This window comes from Drosophila pseudoobscura, chromosome 3 (assembly GCF_009870125.1).
Source record: "Drosophila pseudoobscura strain MV-25-SWS-2005 chromosome 3, UCI_Dpse_MV25, whole genome shotgun sequence".
NCBI lineage: Eukaryota > Metazoa > Arthropoda > Insecta > Diptera > Drosophilidae > Drosophila > Drosophila pseudoobscura.
The window spans coordinates 1,801,039-1,814,253 of record NC_046680.1 but is presented as its reverse complement, the minus strand read 5'-3'; the positions used below and the strand labels follow the sequence as shown (position 1 = coordinate 1,814,253).

General features: G+C 50.2%; 1 pseudogene; it reads left to right on the top strand.

The window, feature by feature from the left end:
- The first annotated feature begins 11,384 nt into the window (after positions 1–11,384).
- LOC117183517 (NADH-ubiquinone oxidoreductase chain 6-like) lies at positions 11,385–12,222 on the top strand (annotated as a pseudogene).
- Positions 12,223–13,215: the final 993 nt, after the last annotated feature.

The window sequence follows — 13,215 nt, the reverse complement described above, 5'->3', positions numbered from 1 at the left end:
TCGTATTATTATTATAACCAGCATCAAGAAAACAATTTCATTTTTTCTCGCCCTGTCTCTCTCTAACACACACGTAGCATAGGCGGCTTTGCTTAGAGTAAAACATTAGCGCCTAGATCTCAGAGACTATAAAAGCTAGTGCAACCAAATTTGGTATCCACACTCCTAATATATCGGACCGAGACGAGTTTGTTTCAAAATTTCGCCACACCCCCTTCCGCCCCCGCAAAGAATACAAATCTCAGAGACTATTAAAGCTAGAGTAACCAAATTTAGTATCCGCACTCCTGTTAGATCTCACTATAAAACGTATATCTCAAAATTTCGCCCCACCCCGCCCCACGCAGCGCCCGACGTCACGCTCAGACTGATTTTCTGTCTCTCTCGCACGCACTCTTTGTCGTGTCGTTTAATATTAGACGCCGCCTGCTGGAGGAGAGCCATACTGACTTAGTATCGGGTATAACCGTAGAGTTGCGGTCTCCGAAGCAACTCACAACGTTCCCCCTCGTTTTAATATAATTCCAGCCAAAATTATAGAACCTGAAACAGGAGCTTCAACATGAGCTTTTGGCAATCATAGTGTAAGGAAGTTCTCAGGACGAGGTACAGCTTCTCAGTCTGTCCAGGGCCCGGTCCTTACCCACAGCACAATTTGCTGTGTGAGGACCTAAGGGGAGAGCCGCTCGTGGCGAAAGCGCGCCCGTGGGGTGGATCGTGGGACGGTCGGGCCTGGCCCGGCCACGAGGCGTGGGTGAAGCCGTGCTTGGGAGCTGCAGAGACGTGCGTTGGGGGTCATGTGTGGCGGGAGAAGAGGTTTGGATCAGGGATCGGAAGGGTATGGGAGAGGGGAGCCCAGCTTAGCAGATGCCGCATGATCCACGACTCACATCTGCGTCGCCAGGTCCCCAGGGCGAGGGTGTAGGAGAGGGAACCCAGCTTTGCGAATGCCGCGTGAATCCACGACTCACATCCAGCATCGCAGGGTCCCCAGGGGAGAAAGGTATAGGAGAGGGAAAACCTAGCTTGGTGAATGCCGCATGATCCACGACTCACATCCACTTCGCCGGGTCCCCAGGGGGAAAAGGTACAGGAGAGGAAAAAGCCAGCTTGGTGAATGGCGCATGATCCACGACTCACATCCACTTCGCCGGGCCTCCCGGGAAAAGGGAAGAGAGGGGGAGGGGGAGTGAGTGACTCCTACGGGCGAATGCTCTGAGACAGGTGGGTTGAGGTTGGTGTCTTTATTGTTTTCGGATCATTTCCCTACTTAAAATCCCGCGCCTGCAGCGGGGAAATAAACGCCAAAAAAATTATATTAAACAACATGTGGGCATAGATATGTAAAACAACTGCGGGAATGTTCTGCTTATACCTGCCTACTGCACCGATCTGTTCCCCCCCAGAGCTCACATACGTGAGGTGGCTCACCCTTGTTTCCCTCCTTTGGGGTCCTGGTATCCCGCGGCGGCTCCTCGTCACTTCGGCTTGTCTTGTACACGGCGTGGTCACAGCTTGTTTTTTTTTTACACGGCGCGGTCGCGGCTTATTTTTCACATTTTTTTTTTGGCTTCCGCCGCACAACCGGTCTTGCTCAGCCCTCGGAGATCACTCCCGAGCCTGGCCCGCGCTGGACCGTGCCAGGCCTCTGCTTTACCTTTTGCAGCTTCTCTGCCGCTTCGTGGCTGCGCAGCTTTCGGCTGTCGGCCTCGGCTGCGTGGGCGATCGGCTGCGTGTGTGTATTGCCTGCTTCGCCGTCGGTTCTTTCCTCGGCCGCGTGGGCGTAAGGCCGATCGGCGGCTTCTCTGCCGCTTCGCTCTCTTTCATCTGCGTATAGCCGTTCTCTTCTTTGCGTTGGCTGCGTGGGCGTAAGAGCGTATCTCTTTCGTGTTGGTTCTCTTAGTAATAATGAAATTAGATAACAAGCCGTCGGGGCGGTCCCTTCAGGGGATGGTGTCGTGGTCAGTGTTGTGGAGGCTTATGCCTTCACACTCCCTTCCTACTTCGGGGTGGGGCGCGGTGAAATGCGCACCAAATTTCCGCTGATGCATACGCGGAAGCGTTGGCCGTCGTGGTGTTCTAGGCTGCGGATCCGGCTGCGTCCGTGACGCGCCGCGTTTGCCTGAGCGCTGGCGCCTTCCAGCAGGCTTTGCGGGATGCGGCGGTCAGGCGTGCTTACGCGCTAGGCGACTGGGGCGATTGGCCATTCCTGCCCCTCCTGCAGCGTGTTTAGCTCGGGCATCTCCTCGAATGCTTTGAGCAGTCCGCCCGCCTCTGCCTCTTCCAAGCCCAATGACAGGTCGCTGTCCTCCTTTGGTTGGCTCGCGTGGTGTTGCCCGGTTCTGCTTGCGGGGTCGGAGAGTGGTGTCTTGCTTGTGGTTGGCTGGTCGTGGACCGTGGTTGCCTTGAGCTGGGCGGCGACGCACCCCTAGGATGCCCCTCCGTGCCATCCTCTGCCTCTAGAGGCTGTGCGTCGCTCGTCCTTGGGTTGTCCATGTCGGATCTGGTGGGGGGAAGAAACCTTGTTTGGTTAGAACCTGCCCTGTGCTACTGATGTGTCCTGTGCCCTGGGTTTCCCTTTCCCTGATCGGTGCATTTTCTAGTTCTGGCTATTTCTTACTCTAATCCCTTAAGGGGAGTTAAGCTATCTTACTGCGTGTGCACGCGGTTGCACCTTGCGGGGCGAAGACATTATGGCAGCGCACCACCATAAGTGGCCCTCATGAACTCGCGGTTTTCCTGGTGCTGGGGTCGTCGTCATCGTTGTCTTCGTTGTCTTCGCTGGTGAGTGTGTGCTCGTTGTCGTGGTAGGCCTTGAGGTCGGCTAGTCCGGCCGTTCGTCGTTGTCTTCCCGGATGTATCTGGAGTCGTGCTATGGTGGGAGAAATAAATTTAATTACTTTGTAAGGCCCCTCATATTTGGGAGCCAGTTTGGCAGCGAAGTTGTCCGCCGCTTTGGACAGGTGATGTTGGCGTAGCATCACGAGCGTCCCGATCGTGGGTCTCCATTCGCGTCGACGTAGGTTGTAGTTCCTGCTCTGCGTCTTTGATGCCTGCTGGGTATTTTCCTGTACGATGGCGAATATTTCCTTGAGTCGCCTGGCCTTGTCGGTTAGGGTCTCTGTCACTTCGCCTAGTCCTGGGGTCGTCTCTTCGTACAAGGCTCCAGGCAACCGAGGTTCCCGGCCGAGTACGATGAATGCTGGGCTGAAGCCTGTGGTGTCCGATGTGCTGCTGTTGATGGCTAGGCTGAGCTCGGGCAGCAGCTCGTCCCATGTCCGCTGGTCTCCATCGATGTACTGGGCGATCATGGTTTTGATCATCCTATTGGCTCGTTCCGTGGGGTTTTGTTGTGGCGTATAGGGCGCCGTATACTCCAGTTCCATGCCTGCTAGTTTGCAGAACTTTCGGAAAGAGCGACTTGTGAATTGGGTCCCGTTGTCGCATACGAATTTCCGTGGTGTCCCGAAGCGGCTTAGGATCCGTTCCCGGAAAGCGGTCTCCAGTAGTGCGGTGGTGGCCTTGCGGAGTGGGACCAACTCCACCCACTTGCTGAAGGCGTCGAAGAACACCAGCAACATAGTATTGCCGTGTTTGGATCGGGGCAATGGTCCAATGAAGTCGGCGCAGACGATGTCCAGTGGTTCCTGGGCTTGGCGGGTGTGCATCTTCCCTCCTGGTTTGGTTTGACTCACCTTGTACTGCTGGCACTTGGTGCACTGCTGGATATATCGGGCGATATCTCGGTGCAGTCCGGGCCAGTAGTACCTCTGGGCTATTCGGGTCGCTGTCTTCCTGATTCCGAGGGGTCCTGCTGTCGGATGGTCGTGGCACTCTTTTAGCACGCGTCGGCGGTGGTCCTTGTGGACACATAGTTTCCATTTGATAGGGTCTTCTTCGCTGGTTCTGCTGCTGGCTCGTTTGTATATTTGGTCGCTCTCGATGATGAACTCCGGATGTCCTTCCGGCTGTTCCTGGATCCGCTTGCGGAGCCTCTGCAGCCAGGGGCAGGGGCAAGGGTCCCGGTCTTCGTCCACTCGCTGCAGGGTTTCTACTGGTTGTCGTGAGAGGGCGTCAGCCACAACGTTCTGGCTTCCCCGGCGGTAGTGGATGTCAAACCGATATTGCTGGAGCTCCAAGGCCCAGCGGGTGATGCGTCCCGTTGGATTATCGATGGAGTTCAACCACTTCAAGGCGAGGTGATCCGTGATTACATCGAAGTGGTATCCTTCCAGAAAGCATCGGAACTTCCGGATTTCCCAGACAATGGCAAGGCACTCTTTCTCGGTGGCCGAGTAGTTTTCCTCTGCCTTGAGTAGTCGACGGCTTGCGTAGGCGATGACTCTTTCTGCTCCGTCGATCTGTTGTGTCAATACTGCTCCGAGGCCATACGAACTGGCGTCCGTTTGGAGTACGAATCGCTCGGCGAAGTCGGGGCATGCTAGGACTGGTGCTTGCGTGAGTCTTTCCTTGAGAGTCTCGAATGCCTGATGTTGTTCGTCTGTCCACTCCCACTTTTGATCCTTTTTGAGCAGGTTGGTCATGGGCTGAACCACCGTGGCGAAGTTGGGGACGAAACGTCGGTACCAGGATGCCATCCCGATGCAGCGTCGCAGTTCTTTCAGTGTGGTGGGCGGTGCTAGTTTCTGGACTGCGCTGACCTTGTCTGGGTCCGTGTGGATGCCTTGTTCGCTGATGACATGGCCGAGGTAGACTAAACTCTTCCTGAAGAAACTACACTTGTTTCTGTTCAGTCTGAGGTTCGCCTCTCGCAGCCTCCTGAAAACCTCGCGAAGGTGGTCGATGTGTTCTTCTAGCGTGGCTCCGATGACGATGATATCGTCGAGATACGCGAACGCGTACGGCTCCATGGTGGGTCCGATGACGCTGTCCAAAGCTCGCTGGAACGTCGCTGGGGCTGAGTGCAGGCCGAAAGGCATGACCTTCCACTGGAAGAGTCCTCTGCCGGGGACGGTAAATGCTGTTGCCTCTCTGCTGCCCTCGGCCACCGGGATCTGCCAGTATCCGTTTTTGAGGTCCAGCGTGGAGATGTAGCGAGCGTGGCGAAGTCTCTCGAGAATGTGGTTAATCCGTGGCAGCGGATATGCGTCCGGCACCGAACGGGCATTTAGCTGGCGATAATCCACGCACATTCGCATTTCTCCGGTCTTCTTTCCTACCAAGACGATTGGGGCGCTGTGGGGACTGTGGGATGGCTCGATCCTTCCGTCCCGTAGCAGCTCGTCCACCTGCGCGTTGATGATCTTCTGCATGGCCGGGTTCTTCGGGAAATAGCGTTGCTTCACGGGCCTGTCGTCTCGCATTGTTATCGTGTGTTCGGCGATGTGGGAGACTCCACCTAGTCCGTCGAATTTTGCCAGTTCTTCTTCCAGAAACTTGCCTGCCCACGGCTTGGGGGGTGGTTCGGGGTCTGGGTCTTGCTGCCACGGCGATAGGTCCTCCAGTTCCAGAGCGGTAATGGCGGCCAAGATCGCGGTCTCGTAGTCATCCGAGTCGGCTGGGCGAAACGGGTTGCGTTCCCGAGCTATCTCGGTGTCGGCTAATGGCTCCAGTTGGTAGTCCGTCGTCGTGGCTCCTGTGATCTCGTCCTGTGGTATCGGGGTTCGTGGCTTGCGTGATGTCTGTCGTGCTGGGTTACTACGTGGTGACTCCCGGTTTGATGAGCTGGCCCTGGAGTGGTCCCGCGGGGCCGCAGCTATCTTTGCTGGAGTATTCTGGTGATTCCTGGGTCCTGTTGCTGACTCCCGGTTCGATGAGCTGGCCCTGTATTGATCCAGTGAAGCTGGAGCTGTCTCTGCCCAAGTCCCTTGCTTCCTGCTGTGTCCTGTTGCTGACTCCCGGTTCGATGAGCTGGCCCTGTATTGATCCAGTGAAGCTGGAGCTGTCTCTGCCCAAGTTCCTTGCTTCCTGCTGTGTCCTGTTGGTGACTCCTGGTTCGACGAGCTGGCTCTGGATTGATCCAGTGGAGCCGGAGCTGTCTCTGCCCAAGTCCCTTGCTTCCTGCTGGGTCCTGTTGGTGACTCCTGGTTCGACGAGCTGGTCCTGGATTGATCCAGTGGAGCCGGAGCTGTCTCTGCCCAAGTCCTTTGTTTCCTGCTGTGTCCTGTTGGTGACTCCTGGTTCGACGAGCTGGCCCTGGATTGATCCAGTGGAGCCGGAGCTGTCTCTGCCCAAGTCCTTTGTTTCCTGCTGTGTCCTGTTGGTGACTCCTGGTTCGACGAGCTGGCCCTGGATTGATCCAGTGGAGCCGGAGCTGTCTCTGCCAAAGTCTTTGTTTTGTTGCGTTGTCCTGTTGGTGGCGGGATTCGTGCCGGGGAACTGGCCATGGTTGGATCCATCGGTGTCGCAGCTCTTTCCGTCGTAGCTTTCTTCGTGTCCTGTTGTGGTGGCGTAGTCCTGGGGTTGTTGCTTAATCTTGTCGGGTAAGGTCTTGTTGTCGCGGCGGTTGGATGGTTCTTGGTTGGCTGTGGGGTGTTGGTCTGGGGCTGGTCTCGGAGGGCAGTGGAGTCCGCAAACGTGACAGAACGTGGGCGTGGCTGGGCGGTGCATGATGGTATCGTCCCGGCGGGTTTCTGCTGCAACTTCAGCTGTAGATATGCCCGTCCGCAGTGGATCCTTGCGCGAATGCCACTGAGGAAGTCGAGTCCCAAGATGAAGTCGTCTAATACCGTGGGGAGTATAAGAAGAGATACCTGTTTTTCTTGCTGATCCAGGCGCACTGTGACTGCTATCGCTTGGTTGATCTCCTTCCTGGTTCCATCTGCCAGGCGGATCCTGGTCCTCACCTCTCGCCTGTTCTCGGTCGTCCCTATCTCCTTCGCCAGCTGCTCACTGATGAAGGATCGTGTGGCTCCAGTGTCGAGGGTGGCCGCAAATGATCTCCCATTGATGTCCACCAGGGCAGCGATCCTTCCTCCGGTCATGCTTAATGGGTGGGTTTCTCCTGTTCCTGGGTGCGCGCCTCCGTCCATGTCCCAGTTGGGCGGAGACCCGACCCGTTTCCCGACGCGGGTTTCCGGCAGCAGTTGATGGTCCGGACCCCTCGGTGGCCACATTCCCAACAGAACAGCTTCTGTCGGTTTGTGCACCACTGAAATGGCCGTTTTCCCCGCAGTTCCGGCAGGCTCGTTGTACATCGATCGCCTGCTCTTGCTCCTGGCCGATTCCTTGGTTGGCGATCTCGGTTTTCCCGGGTGTCTCGTGTGTGTTGCCTCGTTGTGGGTTGATTCCATTGCCGGTATAGGCGTTACGGGGTCGATGGTTCTGCGTGGTCCCGATGCTGCGGAGTGCGTCTCGGTCCCGCGCGGTTTCGTAGGCCGAGACGAGCTGGGTCAATTCGGTGAGTGATCAGAAATCTTCTCTGCGCGTGACTGCATTTGATACTCCGGACGGAGATTTTCGTAGATCCGCTCGAGTTCCTGTTCCCGAGTATACTGGGCTCGTTGCATCATCAGACGCAACTCGATAAGGTAATCCCGGAAGGATTCCTTGGGCTTCTGTTCCCGACATCGTATGGTGTCTTCCAGCCGCTGGAAGTATCTGGGGGGCAGGAAGAATTCCAGGAATTCTTTCCGAAAGTCTGTCCAATTCTGTCCCTGCATCTGAAAAGTTCGGACCCATCCTTCGGCCTTATCTGTAAGGAGACCGGAGATGGCTCGCGGCAACTGCTCTGGGTCCGCTAGTGGGTCCGCGTGGCCGCCGAAAGTAAATCCCTATTTCCGGAGTTTGTCCGCCAGTAACGAGTACGAGATCTCACCCCCTCCGGGGCGTGAGACCCGATGTCCCTGAGGAAGACGTGGCTGTTCTCCTTCCGTGGTTGTCTGGTGGCTAGGCGTGGCCAGGGGTCCAGCGGTAGTGGGTATTGGCGCGTGGTTCTTGCTGTACGCCTTTGGTCTGGTGCCTTGGAGTGGTCCTTGGGCAGCTCGTTGTGGTTGCTCGGTTGCTGACTCGCGGTATCCGTGGGTGGATCCTTGGCTCGTGCTGGGCAGCTCGGGTACGATTAATCGCAGTTTTGGTCCCTCCTTGCTGTCTTCCATCTTCGTCCGGCTCTCTGGCCCGGGTGACGTGGCTGGACTCCGGTGGTCCCTGGGGCTCGGTATGTTCCCAAAGTGCGTGGCCAATTCGTCCAGCCTTGCTTGCACGGCTTCGGGGTGCCCTGGGCGTGCGATGAATGCGGTGATCCGGCTCCGTAGGTCCTCTACAGTCCCAGTTTCTCCTAGTCCAAACTCCTTAGCTAGGCTCTGCAGCTCGTCCTTCCTGCGGGACGCTATCCAGCGGATGTTCATGCTGATCCTGGTAGACTAATCGTGGCACCGGTGCTATTCCTTATCAGCACGGTCTGGGGCTCCTGTACTAGGATACACGGCACTGGGTGGGGAGTCTTGTTCGAAGGACACGCGGCACGGTACTGGATCGGTGATCCTATACTAGGATACACGGCACTGGGGTGAGGGATCCTGTTCGAAGGACACGCGGCACGGTACTAGATCGGTGATCCTGTACTAGGATACACAGCACTGGGTTGGATGATCCTGTCGAAGGATACGTGGCGCGGTACAGGGAAAGGTTCTGTCTGACTGCGCGGTGGCAACTGTGTGACTGCCCGGTAACAACTGTCTCGACCGGTGTTCCTGCTCCGCCTTATATTGGCCGCGGCCATGGCTTTGTGGCCGAGGGCTCCTCTGCCATGTAGCTGCTCCTCTGCCATGTAGCTGCTCCTCTGCGTTCGCCGGCTGTCCCTCGCTGCTCCGTTGTTCTACCGCTGCTTCGCTGCTTGGCTACTCTGTCGCTGGTGCCGCTTTGTCGCCGTCGCGTGCCAAAGTTTTAGGCGCCGTCCGTGGCCATTTTCTCCCGGCACGCGGTGCTGTGTCTTCGGCGTCTCTCCCCGTCTCTTTCTGTCGCGTAGGTGGCTGGCTGAGTGGTTTTTCGCGTCTCTCCCCGTCTCTTTCTGTCTCGTCGGTGGCTGGCTGCGTGGTTTTTTTTTTCGCGTGGTTTTTGCCGGCGCGTCTGGGACACGTGCCGGCGGCTGTTGCTAGGGGGGTATTAGAGAAACCAGCCTCAGCTGTACATAAGTCGAGGGATCAAAGATTGGTGCTGGCTATTCCCCGGGACTCTGATTTTGGGGCTGCTAATCACTGATTTGAAGTTTTCCTTTCCTTTCTCCTGCTGCTTTTCCTGATCCGTGGGTCCTAAGCATCGTTTGCTGTTTTGCTTTTGTGGGTTTTGCCTTTTAATTGTGGGCTGCTGCTTGGTTCCCTTTTCACTTTTTCACTTGTTCCCTATGCTCACCGACTCTCCCCTCGTGAGTCCCTGCTCGGGCGCCATCTGTAAGGAAGTTCTCAGGCCGAGGTACAGCTTCTCAGTCTGTCCAGGGCCCGGTCCTTCCCCACAGCAAAATTTGTTGTGTGAGGACCTAAGGGGAGAGCCGCTCGTGGCGAAAGCGCGCCCGTGGGGTGGATCGTGGGACGGTCGGGCCTGGCCCGGCCACGAGGCGTGGGTGAAGCCGTGCTTGGGAGCTGCAGAGACGTGCGTTGGGGGTCATGTGTGGCGGGAGAAGAGGTTTGGATCAGGGATCGGAAGGGTATGGGAGAGGGGAGCCCAGCTTAGCAGATGCCGCATGATCCACGACTCACATCTGCGTCGCCAGGTCCCCAGGGCGAGGGTGTAGGAGAGGGAACCCAGCTTTGCGAATGCCGCGTGAATCCACGACTCACATCCAGCATCGCAGGGTCCCCAGGGGAGAAAGGTATAGGAGAGGGAAAACCTAGCTTGGTGAATGCCGCATGATCCACGACTCACATCCACTTCGCCGGGTCCCCAGGGGGAAAAGGTACAGGAGAGGAAAAAGCCAGCTTGGTGAATGGCGCATGATCCACGACTCACATCCACTTCGCCGGGCCTCCCGGGAAAAGGGAAGAGAGGGGGAGGGGGAGTGAGTGACTCCTACGGGCGAATGCTCTGAGACAGGTGGGTTGAGGTTGGTGTCTTTATTGTTTTCGGATCATTTCCCTACTTAAAATCCCGCGCCTGCAGCGGGGAAATAAACGCCAAAAAAATTATATTAAACAACATGTGGGCATAGATATGTAAAACAACTGCGGGAATGTTCTGCTTATACCTGCCTACTGCACCGATCTGTTCCCCCCCAGAGCTCACATACGTGAGGTGGCTCACCCTTGTTTCCCTCCTTTGGGGTCCTGGTATCCCGCGGCGGCTCCTCGTCACTTCGGCTTGTCTTGTACACGGCGTGGTCACAGCTTGTTTTTTTTTTACACGGCGCGGTCGCGGCTTATTTTTCACATTTTTTTTTTGGCTTCCGCCGCTCAGCCCTCGGAGATCACTCCCGAGCCTGGCCCGCGCTGGACCGTGCCAGGCCTCTGCTTTACCTTTTGCAGCTTCTCTGCCGCTTCGTGGCTGCGCAGCTTTCGGCTATCGGCCTCGGCTGCGTGGGCGATCGGCTGCGTGTGTGTATTGCCTGCTTCGCCGTCGGCTCTGTCCTCGGCTGCGTGGGCGTAAGGCCGATCGGCGGCTTCTCTGCCGCTTCGCTCTCTTTCATCTGTGTATAGCCGTTCTCTTTTTTGCGTTGGCTGCGTGGGCGTAAGAGCGTATCTCTTTCGTGTTGGTTCTCTTAGTAATAATGAAATTAGATAACAAGCCGTCGGGGCGGTCCCTTCAGGGGATGGTGTCGTGGTCAGTGTTGTGGAGGCTTATGCCTTCACAATAGATGGACCAAAAATATAGGTATTTTTTACCAAAAAACCACACAATATACAAAAATATAATAAATCATAATTAAATATATAATTATTAATTAAATAAAAATTTATTGAATTTACTTCATTTACTACATAAAAAATACCAATTAATATAGGTAAAGAAACTAATAAAGTGTTAAATAATAAATAAACACCAGCCTGTAAACGTTCAGGTTGGAGTTATCAAATATAAAATTAAAAATAAAGTCGGAATTAAACTTCTTTCAAAAAATAAATGAAATACAAATAAATTTATTCTTCTAAATGTTAAAAGTAATAATAACAGTAATAAAATAACATTTAATAAAAACAAATGTTTATAATTATTATATTTATTAACACTTTCTCTAGCTAATAATATTAAAGAACAAAAACCAAAAATTTAACAAAATTAATCCATAAGAAAGCATATCACTACCTAAAAAATAAGAAATTTCAGATCAATAATTTATAAAATGATTTATAGCTGAAAAAATAAATCTAATAAAAAATAACAAATTTTGTACCATCCAGTACATATTATTAATAAATCAAATTGGGGATAAAAATACTAAAAAAATACTAACTTTAACATTATATAATTCTAAAAGATTGAAAATAATCATTCCCATGAGTACGAATTATAGAAACTAAAATAGATAGACCGAGAGCACCTTCACATACACTAAAAGTTAAAAATATTATTCTAAAATAAATTTCATAATTTAATAAATTTAGGTAAATAAATAATATAAAAAATAATATTAAAACAATTCTAAACTTAATAATATAGAAAGTAAATGTTTTCGATTAGAAACAAAACAAAATAAACCTAAAATAAATAAAATTATAGGTAATCTTCAATATAAAATTATAATCATTAGTTTTAATAGTTTGATAAAAACATTGGTCTTGTAAGAGAAAAACAAAATTTATTTTTCATTAATCCCCAAAATTAATATTTTAAATAAACTACCTCTTTATATTATACAATTAATTCTATATTCATTAATTTTAACAACTTCAATTATTTTTTAAAATATAATTCACACTTTAGCTATAGGATTAACTTTATTAATCCAAACAATTTTTATTTGCCTAATTTCAGGATTAATAACAAAAAGTTTTTGATATTCTTATATTTTATTTTTAATTTTTTTAGGAGGAATATTAGTATTATTTATTTATGTAACATCATTAGCATCTAATGAAATATTTAATTTATCAATTAGATCAAGATTTTTAATTGATAAATCATCTATTTCATTTTTTTTAACTCTATAATGAAATAGAATCAATTTTTAATTTTAATTCATATTTTTTAGAAAATTCCCTAACTTTAAATAAATTATATAATTTCCCAACAAATTTAATTACAATTTTATTAATAAATTATTTATTAATTACATTAGTTATTGTAGTAAAAATTACTAAATTATTTAGCGGTCCTCTTCGCGTAATAAATTAATTAATGAAGAAACCTTTACGAACTTCCCATCCATTATTTAAAATTGTTAATAACGCATTAGTAGATTTACCAGCTCCTATTAATATTTCAAGATGATGAAATTTTGGTACCTGTACCTTATTTAGGTATTGATTTAGTGCAATGAGGAGGATGAGGAGGTATGAGGAGGATTCGCTGTTGATAACGCAACTTTAACTCGATTTTTTACTTTTCATTTTATTTTACCTTTTATTGTATGAGCAATAACAATAATTCATTTATTATTTTTACACCAAACAGGATCTAATAATCCTATTGGTTTAAATTCTAATATTGATAAAATTCCTTTTCACCCTTATTTTACCTTTAAGGATATTGTTGGTTTCATTGTAATAATCTTTTTATTAATTTCTCTTGTTCTCATTAATCGTAATTTATTAGGAGACCCCGATAATTTCATTCCGGCTAACCCATTAGTTACACCAGCTCATATTCAACGTGAATGATATTTTTTATTTGCTTATGCAATTTTACGTTCAATTCCAAATAAATTAGGTGGAGTAATTGCGTTAGTATTATCAATTGCTATTTTAATAATTTTACCTTTTTCTAATCTAAGAAAATTCCGAGGAATTCAATTTTATCCCTTAAATCAAATTTTATTTTGAATTATATTTTATTTATTTATTTATTTATTTACAGCGAATTTAGAGTTAAAACTATTAACCTAGCTTATTAATGATAGCACTGGTTACTATGACCTTCGGCTATGTTGTTATTATGTTATGCTTATTATATTATGTTTATTATATGTGAGATGTATTCCATAGGTTTTATATTAGAGTTAGATTAATGGATATAAGTTGGTTTCTTTTAGATATTTTATGATTAGGTCTATTTCAGTTTTAGTTGGGTTAGAGAGGAATGTCAGTGGATTATTGTTAGCGAAGATTTTGAAACGTATGTCTGTGAGTTGTGAGGATGGGCAGTCTTTGAGTAGGTGTTCTATAGTTA